Genomic DNA, 5856 nt, shown 5'->3' on the forward strand with positions numbered 1-5856 from the left:
GAAATTTTATCATAAAAATTTACATTTTTCAAAGTATCTATACTCTTTTATAGATCTGAAACAATATAAGAATATTTTGTCGTTGCGTGGTACGTTCGATTCCTCGTGCTTTCGTCCTATTTGCTTTTCGTTCCGTTCATTAAGCGCGGTCACAAATTCCTCTCCTTGATCCTCTTATCGGATTCAATTCGCCTTATCGGCCTACAAAAATTCCTGCAACGACTTCATTCCCGAGGAATGATTTCCTTAATCCATGGAGAAGGAAGAGGGAAAATAGAAGAAACTGGAAGAAGGAAGAATTCGACGTTCAAGTCCGTCGTGATGGACGATTTTAAATCGCCACCAACCAAATTAATTGACTCCCCCTCCCCTTCTGAATGTTGAATAATCATAGCCGACGTGTATTAATTGAAACTCGATGAGAGGATTAAGAAGTAAGTGGTCGGTTGACCTTTTCCTCGAGACGTCTTTCTTTTTTCGCCGTTTCGTCAGATTGAATTTCTTTTTTTTCTCCTCCCTCTTTCTCTCTCTCTCTTTTCGTTTTTTATTTCGTTTCGACATATGGCTCGTCGTTAGCTTTCGATCGAAGCAAGGGGATTGAAAACTGTAAAAGTTAATTGCAAGACGAAGCTGAATCGTCTACTCACCGATTCGTTAGAAAGAGAATCGAACGGTTCTTATCCGGTGGAGTGTATGATTGTAAGAAGATTTCGAAAGATTTCTGGAGCGTAGAGTACAGATAGATATTTTTCCCGAGGAGGATTTCGAGACAAGTAATAACAAGTAATAACTTTATTCCGTCTGCTGTCTATTTCGCTCCCTCCCTCCCCCAAAAAAAGGATATCTCCAGATTCAATCGAGAGTTTTCGATCTCCACGAAAAGTCACTCCTCACAATAACCGATCTCCGTTCAAGAATTATTTCCACGAACGATTTCGAATTCCATTCGTGAAATAATTTCCCCGGGCATTCTCCGGTGGAGCAAACATCAACACGTTCGCCTCAAAGCCAACCCTCAACCTCCACGAAACCTGCTGTGCTTGGTCACAAGTTTACGAGGTTGAGCCCTTCGTTTCACGGTAAACTAGCTGTGGCCGAAAGTTTTAACCCGCGCCACACTTTTCGAAAATCTACCACTTGCCGAAAACGTAGGAAAATTTATAGGAACACCGTGCAAATCCGCATCGCACCTTCCTCTCTCTCTCCTTCCCCCCTTGGTTCGTCCCAAACACTGTGATTATTCTAGAGAATGGGTTCATTCTATGTCGCCTCGTAACATTGCTCGAAGAGCAACGCGATATCGTGGCGTGGACAAGCTTAGGTGGGAACGGATATCCCGTTGAGAGAAGAAGGGTTGGAAAGATAACGAACCGTTGTCGCGATGGACACGTGATAAAGTTCGGTAAACGCTCGTTCCCACCCTCGATCGATCGGATACACGCAGTTGAACGAGGTTTACAGTTTCCAGTCTCTAGAACAGTGTCGGGATAAAAACCGTTTCCACCGTTTCGCGGCACGTTGAAAGGGAAAAAAGAAAGAAAAAAAAAAAAAGAAAAAACGAGGCCGAGATGGGTGCAGGTGGCTGGCTTCACTTTCAGCTGCCGCTAAAACGTGGTCGACACTATAGATTATCGGCCGTCGTGATTGGGTATTCGTCCGAAATAAATGGCCGCTAATGGTATTTCTGGTAGGTGTCTCGGCCGATAATGCGACACACCCGGCAGGGCTAGCGTTAAAGGGACGAAAACAGCGCGGTGCCTAACACCCCCTTCGTGGCCTCGCCACTGTGGTCTCGCTAATGATCCAACGTTTTGAACGTTCAAATTGTCCACGTCTGTGCGAGCTGGTGGACTGCATCGTCGTTCACGGATCACGTGGCAACGGAACAAGGCATCCCACGGACGAGGGCAGTGACGCATTCGGATCGTGCACCAACGATAATGCGTTTCGTCGTCCGCTGAGATTGGATCGCTGCGTCGAGATTTCAGGTATGAGATAAATTTTAGGAACGAGCTCGCGTTTGTGATTTTTTTTTTTTCTTTTTTTATTTTCTTTTTCAACGAATTTTCATCGAACGAACGAGACGAGAAAAATGGGGTGGGAAAATATCGAAGATGGGGTTTCTTTTTTTCTTTTTTCTTCTCAAGGAACTAATTTAACTTTAAAGGGAACGAAATAATTCTAATTATTTATTCGAAAAATTATATTTTTTAAAAAAACAGAAAAAATTTTGCAGAAGTGAATCGAATAAATATTTTAAAATTATTGTTAAATTTAATTAATCGAATCGTAATATTTTTTTGTCGTATGTTTTTTTTTTCCATAATATTTTTTTAACGAAAAATGTCAAAATCGATGGCAAAGGATTAAAAGGGAAAAAAAAAATACACGCATAAATTGCGCGAGATCCGACACTTGTGCTCAAAAAGTGTAAAAATCTCTCGAGCCAGTAAAAAAGACGCGTTCGACGAACCGTGATATCGTATCATTACTTGTCAACAACAGAGACATTTCTTTTTTCCTTATATATATTATATATATTACGATATCGAAGTTTGTTTCGGTTTCCGTGTTTATTCGCTCGTTAATAATTCCACGAATTTCGAGCTCGAGGCGAAGGTCGTAACCATAATACGTCGCGACCGTTCGGTGTTTAGTCTTTATCGAAACATCGAAGCGTGCGTACCGCTATTTCGTCGATGTAAAATTTTTAAATTTTACGTTTTTTTGCGCGTGTATCGTGTTTTTTTTTTACGATTTAATTATTTTTTATCGATTATTCGCGCGTTACGATTATAAGTGTCGATTTGTCGTATGCGGGTGTGCAGATAATGGCGGCCTCTTCGACCACGTTTTTTCGTCCGTTTTTTAATCCGTACGTAAATTCGATTAGGTATTTTATAATATTTAATATCGATATGTTATTTTTTTGGTAATTTATTTACCACGTAAATTAGATTTACGCGTTTATTCCCGTCGGAAAAATCGTCGAATACGTGGATCGGTCGTTTTCGAACGATTATTCTTATTCTTTATACCTTTCATGCAAATTTGTTAATTTCCTATTATCAATTATCAAAGCATAAAAAGCATACGATTTAAATCTAATAATTTTGTTTCGAAAACGACATAATTTGTTGCGCACAAGCAACGTTGAGCGTGAAAAGGATCCTTACCTCGTTTGTTCTCGTGGAAAATATATCGTCGAATAGGGATCAGCGAGCATTTTTTATTAATCCTTTCATGATCAAAATTTTATTTATTTATTTATTTATTTATCCCCTGTCTCGATTATCAATAGTAGAAACACACGATAAAAAAGTTAAAGTTTTATCGAGGGAAAATTTGTTGATTAATTAATAAATAGTTGCGTGCACGCAATTGTCGAGCATGAAAGGATTAAAAAAAAAAAACGATGTATCTCCAACGAGTAATCTCGAACTAGAATAATTAGGAACAGGTAATTTTTTTCTCTGGATCGAAAAAAAAGACAAAAAAGAAAAGGAATCGTAACAAATACCAGCGTTCGTTTTATCTAGAGAATACCTTCGAATCGAAACGAGTCTTTTCTCTTGCGTTTTTCCCTCTCCCCTTTTTCTCCTCTTCCCTCCCCCTCCCCCTAGTAACAAAGAAATTTATGCGTTCTCATTCGAAGCTTTCAAGCATCGCCTTCCATTTGGCCGTGCTCGATCGAGAGGCGTCCGGTTACCAATTCCAAAGTCAACGAAGCTTTGTTATTCGCGGGGAACTTGGCTAATTGCGTCGATAGCTTCGTTTCATTAGCGACTAACCTATCAAACCGCTATTTCGCTGTTGAATAGCGGGGATTCATCCCATTTGAGCTAATAATAAACGGGATTTTACGCGTTCTCGATTCGGATAGGCGCAAATAAGCGTGTGAATTTCGTTGCAATCTTTCGCGTGGAGATGTTTGGAGAAAAGAAAAATCCTCCCTCTTCCTTCCTTTCCTTTTTTACCGATTCGAACAAACCTTGTCTCCGCTGTTCTATTTCGATCCGCTTCGTATCGTTTTCGCAACGTAGAATTATTCTTTAATTAGATTTAGATTAATTTAATTTAGATTTTTAGATTAATTCTCTTGATGTCATTAATCATTATTTCTTTTTTAATTCCTAAAATAGCGAAATTTCTGTTTCTATTATAATTATATACGCGAACGACTGTTTTCCTACTTTTAATTCCTGTGCAAGAGAGAAATACCTCGTGGAATTTTCGTTTAATTGAAACACGGTTTCGTTAAAAAAAGAAAAAAAATGACAAAATTAAAGGATATAACTACTACGCTATTTTTCATAAAACTCTTAATACCTCGTGAAACTATTATGGCATAGCTCTTTCTCTCTTTTTCTCTCTCGCACTAGACCCCTCGATTGAAAACAAAGAATATTCTCACGACTCGTTGTAAACGTTATACTCGAGAAAAAACACTCCGAGCCAAGTCACTCGACTTCCAAGAAATATCGTACAAACGAAACAAAACATAATCCGATTCCACGAATAGATTCGTCAGTTTGTGTACATCTTTGGAACGCCTCAACAAGAAGGATGCAAGATACTCGAAACTCATCGACGTAGTCGATGAATCATTTATCCAAATTTTCCATTCGTTCTTTTAAGTATCTTCAAAATATTCTTTATCTAAGAAGGCAGGGACAGGAAGGAGGAAGAAGAAAGACGAAGGGAATTTTCTCGTGGAACGCTCGTTCGTGGGATAAAGAAGACCAAGGTATCTGTGTGCCGACAGCCCTTATTTCCTTTAATCTAGATCTCTTTCTCGCGAATCTCACACGTTACACCCTCTTTTAAACCCCTCTCTATCCGAAAAGAAACGACTAACTTGTTGAATCCACGCGTTCCGAAAAAAAAGATCAAGATCTTCGATTCTTCGTTGGGAATTTCAAAAGTCAGTCAATCGATAATATTTAAAGAGGATCTCGAGTTTTCTTTTCGGAACCATTTTGATAAGAACGCGAAAAGAAATGTTGTAAAAATTCGTGCAAATTCATTGTGTATTTTAAACGTAAAACGGGAAATACGCGTAAGATTATTCCTTCGAAACTCGTTCCCCCCCTTGTGAAATTTCTCCCTCTTTTTTACGCGGCTCGAATAATAATTCAACGAGATCCGATGTCGCGCGTTTCCAATATCTACTATAAAGGGATAATTGGTTCGCCCAATAGAATTTGCATCAGAATTCCATTGCCGTCGGGGGGGAAAAATATGGAGGAGGGGATGCATTGTATTCATTCATTAAGAGTTCGAAATCTCGTTCACTCGGGGCACGGATGATACAATTTCGCGAGGCAACAAGGACGATTCGACAACGATTTCTCCCCTGCCTTTTCCTGTCCTATTTTTTCTCTTTTACGTTCAATTATCGTTCGCGGAGGAGGGGGGAAAAAAATATCGAAAAATTCTGCTCGTAGATAGAAATTTTTTAGAAATTTCTATTCCATTTTTCCATTCGCCCCAATGTCGGAATCGAACGATATTTAACGAAACAACGAGCGACGCGTTTCAAGGCGAAGAGCTTCCTCCTCCTCCTCCTCCTCCTCCATTCATCGATGTTCGAATTCTGCGGCTTCCCCAAGATGCTCGTTGCTTTTTATGCTTCTCGTTGCACGTTCTTTCGTGATATCGTCAGCGTAAAGGCTACAGTATAAAGTGTAAAGAATCGAGATAGGAAAAAAAGAGAAAGAGCGAGAGAGAGAGAGAAAGAGAACGAAGAAGAAGAGACGAAAAGGAAGTTGCTCGCGAGTGGAACATTGTCTCGAATACGATACTTCGGATCGACGACGAGTTTTTTACTCACGTGAGAGCGGAAAAGAAAAGTGG

This window comes from Apis dorsata, unplaced genomic scaffold (genome assembly GCF_000469605.1).
Source record: "Apis dorsata unplaced genomic scaffold, Apis dorsata 1.3 scaffold_53, whole genome shotgun sequence".
Classification (NCBI taxonomy): domain Eukaryota; kingdom Metazoa; phylum Arthropoda; class Insecta; order Hymenoptera; family Apidae; genus Apis; species Apis dorsata.